Genomic DNA, 18,557 nt, shown 5'->3' with positions numbered 1-18,557 from the left:
AAAGGGTGCTGTGTTCTGTCAAATACCTTTTCTGCATCAGTTGAGATATCATGGTTTTTTCCCTTCATTCTGTTAATGTGGTGTTTTATATTAATTGATTTTCTTATGCCTGAACCAACCTTGCATACCAGGGATAAAAATCCCACTTGATTGTGCTATAGAACTCTTTTAATATGCTGTTGGATTCAATTGTTAGGGTTCTGTTGAGGATTTTTGCCTGTATATTAAAAGAGAAACTGGTCTATAGTTGTCTTTTCTTGTGGTATGTTTTTCTGACTTTGGTATGAAGGTGATGTTGGCCTTGTGGAATGAGTTAGGGAGCGTTCCCTTCTCTTCAGTTTTTTGGCAGAATTTTAGCAGAATTGGAATTAAGTGACCTTGGAATGTTTGGGAGAATTCTCCCTGTGAAACCTCTAATCCTGGGCTTTTCTTTGGGAGGTTTAAGATTACTAATTCAATTTTTTTTTACTAGTAATTGGTTTCTGAGATCTCCAATTTTTTCTTGAGTCAGTGTAAGTAGTTTGTGTATTTCTAAGAATTTTTCCATCCCATCTAGATCACCAAATTCACTGGTATACAGTTGTTCATAATATTCACTTATAGTGCTTTTTATTTCAGTGGGTAGTTTGTAATGCCTTCCTTTTCATTTCTGATTTTCATGATCTGTATCCTCACTCTTCTTTTTTTGTCAGTCTAGCTAAAGGTTTGTTCATTTTGTTGATCTTTTCAAAGAACCCACTTTTAGTTTTGTTGATTCTGTTGTTTTTTATTTCCTATGTCATTTACCTCCCCTCCAATCTTGGCTATTTCCTTCCTTCTGCTTGCTCTGGGCTTAGTTTGCTCTTCTTTTTCTAGTTCTTCTAGTTTAGGTTAGGTCTCTGATTTGAGATCTTTCTTCTTTTTTAATGTAAACATATAAAGTATATAAAGTTATAAATTTCCTCTGATGACTGCCTTTGCTGCATTCCACAAGTTTTGGTATGTTGTATTTTCATTTTCCTTCACCTCAACATATTTTCTAATTTTGCTTGTGATTTCCTCTTTTTTTAATTTTTTTTCTCTCCCCTCCCCCTCCCCCAGTTGTCTGCTTGGTCCATTCGCTGTGTGTTCTTCTGTGACTGCTTCTATTCTTACCAGCAACACCCAGAATCTGTGTTTCTTTTTTGTTGCATCATCTTGTTGTATCAGCTCTCCGTGTACTGGCGCCATTCTTAGGCAGGCTGCACTTTCTTTCACGCTGGGCAGCTCTCCTTACAGAGCGCACTCTTTACACGTGGGGCTCCCCTATGCTGGGGATACCCCTGTGTGGCATGGCACTCTTTGCACGCATCAGCACTGCACATGGGCCAGCTCCACACAGTCAAGGAGGCCCAGGGTTTGAACCGTGGACCTCCCATGTGGTAGGCAGATGCCCTATCCATTGGGCCAAGTCCACTTCCCTGTGATTTCCTCTTTAACCCATTGGTTATTTAAAAGTGTGGTGTTTAATTTCCATATATTTATGAATTTTCTCTTTCTCCCTCTGTGTTACTGATTTCTACCTTCATTCCATTGTGGTCAGAGAATACACATTGCATGATTTCATTATTTTTTAATTCTCCAAGACTTGTTTTGTGACCCAACATATGGTTTATCCTGGAGAATGATCCACGTGCACTCAAGAATAATGTGTAGGGAAGCAGATGTAGTTCAAGTGATTGAGCACTTGTTTCTCATGTATGAGGTCCTGGGTTTGATTCCCAGTACCTCCTAAAAACAAATAAACAAACAAAAACAAACAACTCTCACTGGGGAGCAGATGTAGCTCAGTGGTTGAGCACCTCCTTCCCATGTACAAGGTCCTGGGTTCATTCCCAAGTACCTCCTTAAAAAAAAAAGCAGAATGTGTACTCTGTTTTAGTGGGTGCAGTGTTCTATATATATGTTAGGTCTAGTTGGTTTAGTATTAGGTTGGTGCAAAAGTAATTGCAGTTTTGCACTGTTGAAATTTGCTATTTGCCATTGGCACACATTCTTAAAAAATGTGGTTATGCTATACATAATTTTTTTTTTAAAAGATTTATTTATTTATTAATTCCCCCCCCTCCCCTGGTTGTCTGTTCTTGGTGTCTATTTGCTGTGTCTTGTTTCTTTGTCCGCTTCTGTTGTCGTCAGCGGCACGGGAAGTGTTGGCGGCGCCATTCCTGGACAGGCTGCTCTTTCTTTTCACGCTGGGCGGCTTTCCTCACGGGCGCACTCCTTGCGCGTGGGGCTCCCTCACGCGGGGGACACCCTTGCGTGGCACGGCACTCCTTGCGTGCATCAGCACTGCGCATGGGCCAGCTCCACACGGGTCAAGGAGGCCCAGGGCTTGAACCGCGGACCTCCCAAACTATACATAATTTTAATGTACATTTCTCACTTTACATTTTTTTCCTAATGTCTTATTACTTGCTGTCTATATTTATTTTAGACTATGGAAACGATTACACAAAAAGCAAATTTAAGGGATTTTCTCATTTGAGTTCAAAATGGGTCACAGTTTTTTAATGTAATGTTTTGTGTGCTCTATTAACCTTAAAAAGATTTTTAAAAATTAAAATTTTTTTAAAAATGGGTCATAAAGCAGCAGAGATAACTCACAACATCAACAACACATCTGGCCCAGGAACTGCTAAAGAACATACAGCGCAGTGGTGGTTCAAGAAGTTTTGCAAAGGAGATGAAAACCTTGAAGATGAGGAGCATAGTGGCTGGCCATCGGAAGTTGACAATGACCAATTGAGAGCAATCAATCATCAAAGCTGATCCTCTTAAACTACCCAAGAAGATTCCAAAGAACTCAATGTCAACCATTCTACGACTGTTCGGCATCTGAAGGAAATTGGAAAGGTAAAAAGTTCGATAAGTGGGTGCCTCATGAGCTGACCAAAAATGAAAAAAATTGTCATTTTGAAGTGTCGTCTTCTCTTATTCTTTGCAACAACAATGAACAATTTCTCAATCAGATTGTGATGTACGGCGAAAAGTGGATTTTATATGACAGCTGGTGATGACCAGCTCAGTGGCTGGACAGAGAAGAAGCTCCAAAGCACTTCCCAAAGACAAACTTGCACCAAAAAAAACATCATGGTCACTGTTTGGTGGTCTGCTGCCAGGCTGATCCACTACAGCTTTCTGAATCCTGGCAAAAACAATTATATCTGAGAAGTATGCTTAGCAACCAATGAGAATCACTGAAAACTGCAACACCTGCAGCTGGCACTGGTCAACAGAAAGGACCCAATTCTTCTCCACGACAACATCTGACCACATATCGCACAACCAACACTTCAAAAGTTGAACAAATTGGGCTACAAAGTTTTGCCTCATCCGCCATATTCACCTGACCTCTCATCAACTGACTATCACTTCTTCAAGCATCTCAACAACTTTTTGCAGGGAAATGCTTTCACAACCAGGATACAGAAAATGCTTTCCAAGTGTTCATCGAATCCCAGAGTACAGATATTTATGCTACAGGAATATGCAAACTTATTTCTTGTTGGCAAAATGTGTTGATTGTAATGGTTCCTATTTTGATTAATAAGGATGTATTCGAACCTAGTTATGATTTAAAATTCACAGTCTGAAAACACAATTCCTTTTGCACCAATCTAATATATAAATCAAGTCCTGTGCTTCCTTACTGATTTCCAGACTATTCTACCTGTTATTAAGAGTGGTATGTTAATGTTTCCTACTATTAATGTAGAACTGTCAATTTCTCCCTTCAAGTCTGTCAGTATTTGCTTCATGTATTTTGGGGCTCTGCAGTTAGGGGCATATATATTTATATCAGGACATCTTCCTGTTGAATTGTCCCCTTTATCAGTATGTAATGAACATCTCTGTCCCTCATTACTGTTTTTTACTTACAATCTGTTTTATCTGATATTAATATAGCCACTTTGGTTACTACTTGCATTGGATGTATTTTTCCACCCTTTCACTGTCATCCTACTTGCTATCTTTGACTTTAAGGAGTGTCTTATAGACATGCTTTTTTTTTTTTAATCCATTTTGCCCATCTCCGTCTTTGAATGGAGAATTTAATCCAGTTTCATTTAAAGTCACTACTGGTAACACAAGTCTTTCTTCGGCCATGTTGCTATTTAGCTTTTCTAAGTCATACCTTTTTTGTCCCTCATTTCCATTATAGCCTACTTTTACATTTACTTTCTTTCTTGTGTTGTACCATATTGTGCGTCTTCTCATTTCTATCTAGAAATATTTTTCATCTGTTTTCCTTGTGGTTACCATAGGGTAAAACTTAACATCCTAAATAAATAACAACTATATTTGGTTTAATACCAATTTAACTTCAATAAATAGCATGCACATATACTTATCCTATACCCCTTCCGTCCTCCCACCATTTATTTTGTACTTGTTGCAACTTATATCTTTGGACATTATATGTCCATTTTATCATTGCTTTTTATGCATTTGCAATTTAGCACCTTTAGGGAATAAGAAATGGAGTAACATACCAAACAACACAACACAATAACACTGGCATTTGTAATTACCCAAATGGTTACCTTTACCTCAGGTCTCTATTTCTTTAAGCTGCTCTGAACCACTGTCTAATGTCCTTTCCCTTCAGTCTGAAGAATTCCCATTAGCACTGCTTGTAAGGCAGGTCTAGTGGTGATAAACCCACTCTGCTTTTGTTTATCTGAGAATGTCTTAATCTCTCCCTCATTTTTGAAAGTCTCACCAGAAATAAAATTCTTGGCTGGCAGTTGTTTCCCTTCAGCATTCTAGGTATTTCAACTCACTTGTCTTTTTGCCTCCATAGTTTCTGATGAGAAATCAGGACTCAGTCTTAGTGGGATTTCCTTGTATGAAACACATTCCTTTTCTCTTGCAGCTTTCAGAACTCTCTCCTTATCTTTCACATTTGCTACTTTAATCAGCATATGACGGGTTATATTCTTCTTCATGTTTACCCTGTTTGGTGTTCTTTAAGTTTCTTGGATGTGCATACTTATGTCTTTTTTAAGGTTGGGTAGTTCTCTTGTCATTTCTTTGACTGTTCCCTCTGCCCCTTTCTCTCTTTCTTCTCCTTCTGAGGTTCCCATATGAATATATTGGTGTGCTTGATGGTGTCCCATAACTGTCTTAGGCTATTTTTGCTTTTAATATTTCTTTTATTCTTTCTGCTCCTCAGCTTGACTCATTTCAAGTGTCTTATCTTCAAGTTCATTGATTCTTTCTTCTGCTAACTCCATTCTGGTCTTGAAACCCTCCTGGGAATTTAGTTTGGCTTGGTTCCTATCTCTTTACTTAGACTCTCATATTGTTCATTCATTGTTTTCTGATATTCTGTAGTTCTTCCTCTATCTTTTCCTTCGTCTCCTTAAGCATTTTTAAAATCATTTTTTAAAGGCTTTGTTTAGTATGTCCACATTCTTGTCTTCTTCACTGGTGTTTTCTATATTTTTATTCTCTTCCTTTGGATGGGCGATCATTTCCTGTTTGTCTTGTACTCTTTTAATGCACATTGTACATTTTAATTTTTTAAATATTAAGCCTGGAATTTATTCTCTAGGATGTGTTTCATGGTTTTATAACCAGCTGGTGATAAAACAGATCTACTTGAGCTTCAGCCCTCATATCAGAAACATTTGCCCAAAGCAAATGCACTCTGCAGGGTTTTCCCTTTTTTACTGGGTCTCTGTGCTGTCCTAGGCTTTGCTTGTTAGTTGTTTTGGAGTTCCCCTGTTTACAGGAGCCTGGTTATCCCCTTTGTTTCCCAGGAGACAAACCTCCTTCTCCCGGGTATTTGAAGCCAGCAGACTTTTCTCCCAGACCGTCTGCCTCTACAGATTTTTTACACTCCTTTTGTTGTCTCATGCTGCTTTTGCCTGGATGGCAAATTCTGGGAGGAGGGTCACCCCATGGAGGACTTTCCCAATTCTGTCTTTCCTAGCCAAAACAGGCCCAGAAACCCAAGAAGGGGGCACAGACCAACTCCAAAGTACTCTGTGGAGGAGGTAAGGAAAGTCACCAAAAAGTTCTCCAACAGCTCCTCAAAGCTGAGCTTTCCTGGCCTGCTATCTGCTAACTTCCCCCACAGCCCTCAGGAACCCTTACATCTTTAAATCTCCACCACCTCTGCCCACTTCCACGGAGAGCTGAAATAACAGCTGCCGACACCTTTGTCTGGGGCAGGATGAAACAAAAGGTGCCCTCAGAACCAGGACTCAGCGATTCAAATTCACTATCAAAAGCCATAATCCGTGATTGGCCATGCACACCCTATTCTTGGGGAAGAGGATTTTTATGTCCCATTCTGTCAGTAGCCACTGGACCCCATGGTGATCTGCTATAAGAGTGGGGGATAGTCCACAGTAGCCATTGTGTGGAGAGAGAAATTTATAGTTCTTTATCATAATTTACCAGGTTCTTCCTCCCACTCTTCCAAAGATGCTGTACAACATTCTTCTGGCCTCAGGAGCTTCAAAATTGTTGTTTCAGATAGTTCCTGCCTCCTTAATAGTTGTTTTGGTGGAAGGACTTAGTCCCAGTGCTCCCTTTTCTACCATCTTCCCCAGAAGTTAAGCTGTAAATTTGTTTTTTCTCCCCCTCCCACCCCCACCCTGCTGTTTTGCTGTCTATGTCCATTTGCTGTGTGACCTTCTGTTTGTTTTTTTTTGTCTTCTTGTTTTCTCCTCTAGGTTTTACCACGATTCAATCCCAGGGACCTCCGATGTGGGAGAGAGGTTCCCTGTTGTGCCACCTCAGTTCCTGGTTTCTGTTGTGTCTCATCTTGATACTCCCCTGCATCTCTCTTTGGTTGCATCATCATCTTGCTGCATCGCTCATCGCACAGTCCTAGTTCACTGCACAGGCATGCCTTTACTAGGAGGCCCCAAGGATAGAACCCAGGGCCTCTCACATGGTAGACAGAAGCCCAATCACTTGAGCCACATCCACTTCCCTACAAATTTGTTTTTTAAGTATAAATATCTGAAGCAAAATTATGGCACAAAGTTGAGATACGACCAAGGTGGAAGGTAGAACACAATTATTTGTTGTATTAGTATGAACATTTTCTGTATGTTTAAAATAAACAATGAAATAAATAAATAATAACTTGACCCAAAAAACATAGTTAATAAAAGTTCCAGAAGGCAATCACTCCCTAAAAGTCATTCTTTGGTAATAAAAATCAGTTCCAGTTCCATTATGGAAAGTTGGATAGACCATTCCAGCAGGTGAGCCAACCCAAATCACCTTTGTCAATTACTCAAGACACATGCTTATGGCATTCTGAGTTGCTGAGACAGAGTCCCACATGAATGCTGTTTTGCAAACGGTATCACTTCTTGAAAGTCTCACATTTGCTGTAAATGGATTAATATGTAATGGCTTAGCGACAACAACAAAGTAACAAAAATCAGCATTTGATGGACATAAATACAATGTGAAAAAAGAACATCCTAGAAAGGATACAACAGAAAGATGGCACATTTTCCTTCTCTGCTTGTGTTATAGTTTCTACTGGACTCAAGGGCTACTTCTTGGGCAGGTCAGTCCCCTGTCAGTGATCCTGCCACCTACCCAGGAGACTGACAGTGCTATTGCCTCAAAACCCATAAAGCCTTCTTTCCTCAAAAACATGAGGATGCGTACCAGTGTTAAACAACTCTATAAAACAAAAGGTCCCAATCTCAATCAGAAAAGAATCTGAGAGATTGGCAAGTTAAGTATTTATTCATGTTCCTGAAGCTTAATCCTGGCAACTCATCCAGGTTTCCCCAAAATATCTGAGGATTGGCAATTAGACTGAACAGTGTTCAAGAATAAAAAGCTCTCTTTGTTCTACTCTCAGCTCTAGACACTACTGACTTCAGGAGTCACATACCATCAACAAAGTAGGAAGAAATAAGGCACCCCTTGTTTGAATTTGTAGAAAGTTACAAAATACATGATCTTCAAATGAAAAGTCATCCCTTAATAGCATCCTATCATAAACATAAAAGTAACATGTATTCTATGCTCCCAGAAAGATGTGACTGCCCCTTTCTAACTTTTTCTCCCTTATTATAACACCACACTTGAGCTAGTTTCATCAAGCAAGCCATATCTAGTTTAGCCAAGAAGCTAGTATCTCTGCTTTGCTGGGTCCTGACTAGTCTTTTTATGTAGAGAGCCAAAGGAATAGGCAGACTCCAAGAACCCCTATGATAGTTCTTATCTAGTCCTTCTATTCCTAACTTCCCACTCTACAGATAAAATTGTTTCATTTGGTTAGGCATCCTGGATAACAAGTGTCATATCATCAGTAATAGTTAATGGAGGATCCCAAGTTAACACATTCTGCTAATCATGGCCCAGAATAAGGAGTTTCTTGTTTTCCTGTTTAAGACAGAGATAAACTGCTTCACAGCTTTGATAAAGCTATGTCTGGCCTATGGATTTCCTGACCTGGCCCTGGCAGCAGCCACAAATACTTCAGAAGGTTTATATCCAACCATGCAACCCATTAACACCATATAAAGATGCTCTAAGTCAGCACACTGAAAACCCTGAAATGTCCATCAGCAACTGTATCAATGATTTCATTTTGTTTTCCAAAAGTTGTCCTCTTTTGGGGCTGTTCTAAACTTGCCAGAAAGTTACTTATTCTTAAGGAAGATTTGAAAATAACCACAGCATATTCAGGGGATTATCTGAGAGGAATTTCAGTGAAATGAAAGGGAACACCATCTGTGGAGGACAAGCTTATATCCTACCACCTAATAATCCTCCCACATCTGGTCTTTTACAAGTGTCAAGGAAAGTCAGGCACTTACACTATCTGCAAACTTAGCAAACAATTAAAACTAACTAAATGTACTACCAAATGCTTATGCTTAGAATACATTTTTTTACAAAAAGGAGTAAACCCTTCTTAGTGAAATGATAAAACAAGCTACAGTATTACTACATTCTGTTGACCCCGATGACTTTTGATAAACACAATGGAGGGGAAATAACATACAAACCAGGTGGCTCTTTTAATAAAATGCACATTCTCTGGATCCTGACATAAACAAACTCTGAAGACTTGGATCAGGCTGCTCTATGAATTTTCAGAGAAAGAGTAGAAGGGATGAATGGGAACCAGTACTTGGAAAGCTCTTACTCCATATGAAACCAAGCCTTTACGTAAGGATACAGACTACTAGGATACTAGTCAACAAAGCATAAAGAAGAGCAATGAAAGTCTAAATTTTAAAAAAAGGAGGCGGCAGATGGTTTTACAAAAACAGCTCTAATGTATCCAAGTGCCAAAATCAGAAAAATATCAGGATCTGTTGTTAATAATAGGTCACATTCTTCAGGCCAGAAATTGACCTTTACCTATTGCAAATTATTTAAACTGACAAAACAGCTCACCAATGCGGTAGCTTTCATGGTCTCTGGAATGTCTGCTACTTGAGAGAGTCACATCTCCAAAATTTCATTTCCACTCAATAAAGACTTATTAAACAAATACTATACACTAAAGACACAAAAATAAAAAGCTAAAATGTCAGGTCAAGAAAAGCACTAAAAGGAGTTGATGCAAACTGAGTTTTACTTTGTTTTTAAAAAGATACCAGGAATTGAACCCAAAACCTCATACATGGGAAGCAGGCACTCAATCACTGAGCTACACCAGCTCCCCCAAAACTGAGTTTAAGATTTATTTTTATTTTATTAATTTTTCCCTGTGCCACCCCCCCACCCCATTGTTTGCACTCACTGTCTCTTTGTCTTCTTTTTAGAAGGCACTGGGAACCTCTCACGTGGGAGGGAAGCATCCAATCACTTGAGCTACCTCTGCTCCCTACTTGTCTCTCATTGTGTTTCCTTGCTATGTCTCATCTCACTGCATCATCTTGTTGCATGAGCTTGCCTTGCCAGCCCATTGAGTCAGTTCGCTGTCTTGATCGTCATTTTGTTTTTTGTTTGTTTTATTATAGGGGAGAATGAGAACACAGTCCCCCACTACCACAAATTACGCAGTTGAGTTTCCCACATTTGGGGAAATCACAGGGGTCAGCACATCCAGAGTGCAATGCATAAGTCTCACCCTGGGAAAACCACCTTCATGACCATGGTATCTCCCTGCCAGGTAAGCATCTCATCTTCTTTAGAGGCACCAGGAACTGAACCTGGGACCTCCCAGGTGGTAGGCAGGTGCCCAGCTGCTTCAGCCACAACTGCTTCCCACCAAACTCAGATTTTTGTTTGTTTGTTTTTTTCGTTTTTTAAAGATTTTTATTTATTTCTCTCCCTTCCTCCCCCCCCCCCCCCCAGTTATCTGCTGTGTCCCTTCACTGTGTGTTCTTCTGTGTCTGCTCGTATTCTTGTCAGCAGCATCAGGAATCTGTATCTCTTTTTGTTGTGTCATCTTACTGCATCAGCTCTCTGTGTGTGCAGCACCACTCCTGGGCAGGTTGCACTTTTTTCACACTGGGCGCCTCTCCTTACAGGGCGCACTCCTTGCTCATGGGGCTCCCGTACGTGAGGGACACCCCTGCGTGGCACGGCACTCCTTGCATGTATCAGCACTGCGTGTGGGCCAGCTCATCATATGAGTCAGGAGGCCCTGGGTTTGAACCCTGGACCTCCAATGTGGTAGGCAGATGCTCTATCTGTTGAGCCAAATCTACTTCCCCCAAACTGAGTTTTGAGGAAAGAGTTGTAAGAGAAAATGTCAAAGGCAGAAGGCATGAGAGGCAGTGAATATTCACATGGGGGGTTAGGGTAGAGTTCAAAGAGAATTTTTTCAACAGTGATTCAGAGGCAAGAAACAACATCATGTGTGTTGGGAAAAAAAAAAAATGCAATAAGTTTGTATTATTACAGTGTAAAGTACTGAGGGAAGAGTAGGAAATGAGCCTGGAGCAAGATCAGAGAGTATCCTGGATTTTATCCTTCAGGTCAATGATGCTTAACCTTGTTTGAATCACAGATATCACTGAAAATCTGATAAAAAGTCATGGACCCTTTCACCAGGTAACGTGCACATACACACACACATACTTCTTAAATTATAATTGTGGGGATTCATAGAACTTCTGAAATTCAATTATGGGCCTCTGCTTTGGACAAGGTCTTTGGTCTCCAAGAATAAGAACTCCTATGATGGACTAAGAGAGCAACTAGAGGGTTTGGACTAGCAGAATGACATAATCAAATCTGACATCTATAAATGTCACTCTGCAACATTATGTTGGTTAAAAGCACAGGTATACACAGTTTCAAAATAAAAACAAATCCCAGCTCATTTTTCTGAGCAAGTCTAATCTCTCTGGATTCCAGTTTCTTCACTTGTAAAATGGAGATACCCAGGGGGAGCAGATGTGACACAAGTAGTTAGGTGCCCACCTCCCACATGAGACATCCCAGGTTTGGTTCCCGACGCCTCCTAAAAAGAAGACAAGCAGACAAAATGAGCAGGCACAATGAAGAGAGAGACAAGGGAGTCATCATGGGGGTGCAGAGGGGGATGGAAGTACCCCCCCACCCTGAAGGATTAAGAGGTGAAATGAATATAAATGTAAGTTGTACTATGTAGATACACAGCTCAAAGTACAGTATTTAGTACACACGGCTCAATGTTACAGTATTTAGTACACTGTGAGTATTCAAAACATGGTCTGAAAAATTCCTGGAAGAAATGTGGAAGATGGAGTAAGAGAAGACAGCAAAAGGAAGATGGTCAATGAAAAAGCCAAAGGAAAGGCTAGAAATGAAAACTATTTAGGAGATAATACAAACAGGGCTAGTGAATACTGTTCTTTAAGCTTCAATGAAAAGGTAAAAGGCACAGGAATGAGGTTTTCCCAACCAGGGCCTAGTGTGCTCCTCCTCCTCAGATACCTGCCCAAGCTAGAAACCAGCTGTCACACCCATCTCAGCTTCTACTAACAGAATTAGTGAAGAGGCAGTTGGTGTATCATGGGGTGGGAGGAAACTCTTTGGTGCTAGAGAGACCCAGATACTACCATTTAACTGGAATAAGCTACTTAGCTTCTCTTCATCTATACAACTTAGGTAATGGCGCCTAAAAAAGGTGCTGTGAGGATCCACACAGCACATGACCCAGCAACATAATACTCATTCAGTCACTTAACACAACACAGATCCTAAAGAGATGTAAAACCTATTTCACAATGCCTCTCATGGAAACACTGTACAGCTTTAACATGGTTCCAGCCCTTCTTGAAGTCACCAGAGCTGAGATAGCAGAGGATGCCCAGTACACATCAGTAGACTGGCTCTCATTTTCATACAAGCAACCAATGTTCCATTTAAGGAGAGTCTGTTTTAATCTCCAATATGTAACTATTGGAAATAGTTACATGCTAGCTGGTTCCTAAACAAATAAAACTAGTTTCAGAGAGATCACATTTCCATTTATCTAGAATGCCCAGAATAAGCAAATCCATAGAGATAGAATAGAGATAGGTTAGCGATAGAGAAGAACAGAGAAATTAGTGGTTGATAGGGTCTAGAGTAAAGGAGAACAGGAACTGACTGGTAACAGGTACAAAGGGTTTCTTCTGGGGTGATGGAAATATTCCAGAATTAGATAGTGGTGATGATAGCATAGCTTTATGAAGATACTGAAAAAACACTAAATTGTATATTGTTAAATGGTGAACTTTATGGTATATAAATTAATAAAAGAAAATAAAACTGGCTAAGGTTCTATAGGAAGACAGAGAAGGAAATAATTCTGTCTGGAAAAGTTGGTGAAGGCTTCCCAGATAAGGCAATAGAGCTGAGCATGAAAGGGTAGAGTTTTCCTTAAAGAAAAGGATGAAGTTATTCAGGGAGAAGGAATGACACATGCAGAAGTATAGTTCAGCAGGGCTGGAGGTTGGGGCCAAGGAGTATCTGTGAATGAGAAGATGGCTAGAGATGAGAACTTAACAAGTCAGATCCTGATCCTGCAGTGTCCTGAAGACCTTGATAAGAAATCTGAACTTTGCCCTACACAAGGATTGGCAAATACTAGCACTTGGTATCATTTTCCTGCCTGCACTTCTGGCAGACATAACTATTATGCCATAGAGCCCTTCCTTGCTGAGCTCTGAGGTAGCCTCAATATCCATCTCTACACATGTGCCCACGTGCTCCCAGTGGGAGCTACTGAAGGATCCCAAGCAGGGAAGTGGCATCACCAGCATTCTCAATTTAAAAAGAACATTCTGGTGGCTGTATGGAGGCAACAAGATTATGTAGGAGCTGCTGTACAGCCTGGACAAGAAAGCTAAAAGCCTGAATGAACTATGGTAGTGGCAATGAGAAGGGAGAGAAGAGGAAACAGTCAAGACTAAGGGGTAAAATCACTAAGACTCCAGTAGCTACCTATCCATGAGAGCAGCCTTACTCATCACTGTCTCCTCAGCAGTCCATCACAGTAATTTAGGAAGGACTTCATAAATATTAACCAAAAATGCTAAGCATTTTAATACATTCTCTTACTGAACCTTCACAATAACATCACGAGAAGGGTAATACTATCCCCATTTCACAAATAAGCTAATGTTTAGAAGGTTAAGTGTCTTGCCCCAAATATACCAGCTAGAGTAGAAGGATACAACACCAACTCAGACTTCTAACTTCACAGACTCCACACTCTTACCTATAGCCCAGATTTCTAGCTTGTACATTGGGGTAGGAATCACTGTTAACTGTGACACATCAGAGGCAGGTAGAAAACAGATTAGGGTCAAAAATACAGATTTGGGTGTTCTTACCACATTCAGATAGGTGGTAACTGAAGCCTCAGATATGGAAGTTGCTCAGGGAGTGTGTATACTAGAGGAACGGGAGCCAAGGATGGGCCAACCAATGAGGAAATAGAGAACAGGAGTCTGCCAGAGAATCAGAGAAGGGAAAGAACCAGACTGAAGTGCATGCTTTCAGGAAAAACATCAACAAAGTGGGCACAATCAACATGGTCACAAGCTACAGAAACTCAGAGAAAGCATTTAGGGGAGGGATCCTAAAAGGTGAAGGTTGCCTGATGTTTCCCAAACCTGGCAGGGCATTAGAATTTGAGGAGCTTCTTAAAAATAGTTTCCCAGTTCCCATCAGTAGTGACCTCATGCAAGTGACTTAAGTCTCGTCAAGCCTGTTTTCTCATCTCTAAACTGGAAATAATCCAGCCTCATGGGATTACTGTGAAGACTTTACCATATAGATGTTAGATTCCCCTGGTGACTGTAACACTATTTGAAAACTGGCTTTTAGGAATCCCAGATATAAGGTTTCTATCTCTGGAACACTAAACAAATGACTTGACTTTTCTGAATCTTGGGTTTTTCCATCTAGAAAATAGGAATAATAATAGTACATATCATAAGATTATCAGTAAAATTAAGTGAAAAAATAAAGCACTTAAGACAATGCCTGATACATAAGTTCACTTTCAATAAAGGTCGGTGATTACTTTTAGCAACACCATAATGAAAAAATTTTACCAGCTATGCACTGAAGAAGCTAAATTGTATTATCCAAAAGTCAGAAATTTTTCCCGATTCTGAGACAGGCCAAGAAAGCAGAGGATTTCTTGACTTTTAAGATCAAGGATTTAGTACCTGAAATAGTACCATTGGTACCATTCCACAAGCTAAGCCTTTGTCATTTTTTTAAAAATACTTTTAATTTTGAAATACTATCAAAGTGGACAGTTACAAAAATAATACAAACTCCATACAGAGAATTCCAAAATAAGCCTATTCCTCCAGATACCCAAATCCACAAAAAGTAACAGTTTGCTATATTTGCTGTATCATTCTATCCATTTATCTGCCACTCCATCTATCTATCATTCCATTTTCTGAACACTTGAGTGTAGGTTGTATACATCATGTTCCATGAACAGTTAATACTACCACATACATACCCTACAGAACAAGGATATTTACTTAAATAACCACAGTTAAGTGCAGTTATCAAGTTCAAGAACTTTAATGTTGATGTAAAGCTTACTGACTATATTCCAATTTTTCTTTTCAAATGTCCAAACATCCTCTTAAGTCTTTTCTTCTCCATTATTAGATCCCATCCAGGATCACAGATTACATTTATCATTGTCCCTTTAGCTGCTTTTTCTTTTTTCAATTGTGAGAACATATATACAACACAATTTTTCCCATCTCAACCACTCCCAAGCATACCATTGAATGAGATTAATCACATTCACTATGATGCAGTACCCTCGCCACCTTCCATTACTAAAACTTTCCCACCTCCCCAAACAGAAACCCTACACCCGTTACACATTTACTTGCATTCCTCCCTTCTCCAGCCCCTAGCAACCTGTACTCTACTTTGTTTCTATTAGGTGGCATATTCTCCAAATATTTTCTTCGTAGTTACCCTGAGGCTAAGTTTAACAACCTAAATCTATAACAATTGTGTTTACTTTGACACCAACTTATCTTCAATAGTATATACAAACTATATTGCTATACCCCTCAATATTCCCCACCTTTATCTATTTCTTGTCACAAATCTCATTTATTCATTATGAGTCCAAAAGCATTACTTTCATACATTTGTCTTTAAGAACCTATAGGAAGTAAAAAGTAGAGCTACAAACCAAAAATACAATAGTACTAGTACTTACATTTACCCATGCCAGTACCCTTACCAGAGATCTTTATTTCTTCATGGGGTTTTGATCTTTATCTAGTGTCCTTTCAACCTGCAGAACTCCCTTTAAAAAGTATTTCTTATAGGGCTGATCTGGTAGTGATGAACTTCCTCAGTTTTTGTTCATCTGGGGATGTCTTAATCTCTCCTTTAATTTTTTCTAATTATTTATTTACCCCCCCCACCCCACCCCACCCCGCAGCTTGCTTGCTGTCTGTTCTCTGTGTCCATTCGCTGTGCATTCTTCTGTGTCTGCTTGTCTCCCTTTGTTGCGTTATCTTGCTGTCCCAGCACTCCACGGGCGCGGGACATCAGCTCTCCACGGCCACCTTGCTTTCACAAGGGTTCGCATCCCAGGGCCTCCCATATGGTAGAACGGGAGACCAATTGATTGAGCCACAACCATTTTCCTCTCCTTTAATTTTGAAGGACAGTTTTACCAGATACAGAATTCTTGGTGGACAATTCTCTGCTTTTAGCATTTCGAATATGTCATCCCACTGCTCTCTTGCCTCCATGGTTCCCAACAAGCGATCAGCACTTATTCTTATTGAGGCTCCCTTGTACATGACACATTGCTTCTCTCTTGCAGCTTTTAGAATTCTATCTTTGGCATTCCAGCAGTTTGATTATAATACGTTGCAATGTGTGTATATTTGGGTTTATCCTGTTGAGAATTCATTGAGCATCCTGGATGTGTATAGTCAAATCTTTTGTTAAATCTGGGAAGTTTTCAACCATTATTCTTTGAATATTCTCTGCCCTTTTCTCTCCTTCTGGGATTTCCAAAATGTGTACACTGGTACACTTGGTGGTATCACACTGATTCCTCAGGCTCTGTTCACTTTTCTTCTTTCTGTTCCTCATACTGGATAATTTCAATTGCTTTACCTTTAAGTTTACTGATTCGCTGTTCTGACAGCTCCAATCTGCTACTGAATTCCTCTAGAGAATTTTAAAATTTCTGTTACTGTGGTCTTCAGTTCTGGTTGGTTCCTTTCTCGTAATTTCCACCTCTCAACTGATACTCTCTTTGAGTTCACCTATGATTTTCCTGATTTCCTTTAGTTCTTTGTCCATGTTTTTATTTAACTCTCTGAACAGATTTAAGACCTTTTTTTTTTTTCGCTTTCTGTTTCTTTATATGTTTTGTAATCTTTTATTGAAGCTTGACATTTTGACATTTTAATGTGTTATCACTGGAATTTAGACTCTGGGATGTTTGCTAGTTAAGCCTGTATACAGCTAGTATTGTGACAGAGCTTTCCTGGACTAGAAGCTAACCGAAAAAAAAAAAAAAAGACAACACCCTTCCTAGTCTTTGCAGACTGATCTGTTCCAGTGATCTCCTTCAGGACTTATCTGTACAATAAGTTTAGAAAACAGATCCAAGCCAAAGCACTGGGGCCTCTATGATCCTTTCTATACATGCATCATTTGTAGCCCTAGCAATTCCCCCATTTATATGGAGATGAACATCCCATCTTTCCTAGGAAACAGTTTCCTCATAGTTCTGGGCACTGCACTGTATGTCCTACAGCCAGCAATCCCTTTGCCCCAGGCAGCCATAATTTGACTGCTCTCCCACTGTGCTGCCTTCTACATAGAGGGCAAGTTCTGGGCAGTGATCCTGCAATGGGTGTCTAGTTCAGTCCCTAACACTGCCATCAGACAGACTGGGCCAGACACATATGCTACACACTGAGAGCACTGGCAGCTCTGCGTCAAGCTGGTCGAGGGACCAGCGAGGGCACCACAAGATGCTACCACTTTTGTCTTTTTGATTGAGCACTTGCCATATTATTGCATTCCTTTAAATGTTTTCTGGAGCGTTGTGAAAGATGTTCCTACAAGTTCTTGCTGGTTGTTCAAAGCTTCCATGGGGAGGGGGGAGGAATGAAGCCTTGATATTCTCACCTCTAGGGTCCTCCATTCTTAACTCTTCCATCGCTGCATCTTTGGGACAAATAGGGTTTAAAACCATTTCCATAAATGTTCTTAGCTTAAAGCAAAGTCTGAAAATTCAGTTATTCAACCAGTATTTACTGTAATACTATTAGCACAAACAATTATGCTAGCCACTGTAGAATGCAAAATTACACACGCAATGTAAAAAACAAAAAATGTAATGTGATACTTAAAGAGATCATAATCTAGAAGTTAAGAGAAACTTACACAAATATCTGAACAAGCACATTATGAAATGCCACTGATGCACTGCCAGTGATACTGTTCAGAAGAGGGAGGACTCACTTCCAATGTGGATAAAGTTGTCACCTGAGCTAAGCCTTGAAAGATGGTCATATCAACAAGGGCAGAGGGTTAGGACGGGCATTCTAGTCAGAGGAAGCAATGTGAATATAGAAGCAGAGCTAAAAAGGACCAAAAGTATGTTCAGGAAAGAGCCAATAGAGAAGGATGAATGACAAGGGTAAAGGCTAGATTTCCTGAGAGAGACTGGGCTAGAAAAGTCAGAAACTGGTTTGGGGGTAGGATGATGGAGGTGATTCTAGATATGCCAAGCAGGACATTTCTGAAACTACCTTCTCACAACAGATTCTCAAAGATGGATAGGACTTCAGACTCAAGTCCAGCCCTTTCATCCTTCTGACTGAGGACACTGAGACCGAGACAGGTGACTGAATTGCCCAAGCTATGCAGTTAGTGGCCAAGACAGGTAGAGCCCTGGTCTGCAGACTCAGTGCAATGTATTTGGTACTAGTCCCCATGACCAATAAACCCTGGATTTATAGTTTGGTAAAGAGTCCAGGGTTAGAGTTATAAAATTGAGTGCCCTGGATAGCCTGAAGCTGTGGGAATGGAAGAGATAGATCGCCAAGGGCCACACTCAAGAGATAATAGAAGAGGAAAATGACAAACCT

General features: G+C 40.1%; 1 protein-coding gene and 1 non-coding gene across 2 annotated transcripts in view; both read right to left on the bottom strand.

Annotated features, from left to right (window-relative positions):
* RAD54L2 (RAD54 like 2) overlaps positions 1-18,557 on the bottom strand; it is a 136,097-nt gene that overhangs the window by 108,598 nt on the left and 8,942 nt on the right. The window lies entirely within an intron of this gene.
* On the bottom strand, positions 9,978-10,140 carry LOC111762633 (U1 spliceosomal RNA). The gene has a single exon (XR_002795704.1). It is a non-coding gene; the product is annotated as a U1 spliceosomal RNA (small nuclear RNA).

This window comes from Dasypus novemcinctus, chromosome 26 (genome assembly GCF_030445035.2).
Source record: "Dasypus novemcinctus isolate mDasNov1 chromosome 26, mDasNov1.1.hap2, whole genome shotgun sequence".
Taxonomy (NCBI): domain Eukaryota; kingdom Metazoa; phylum Chordata; class Mammalia; order Cingulata; family Dasypodidae; genus Dasypus; species Dasypus novemcinctus.
Note: the sequence above shows the minus strand (reverse complement) of the source record. Positions and strands in the feature narration are given on the sequence as shown.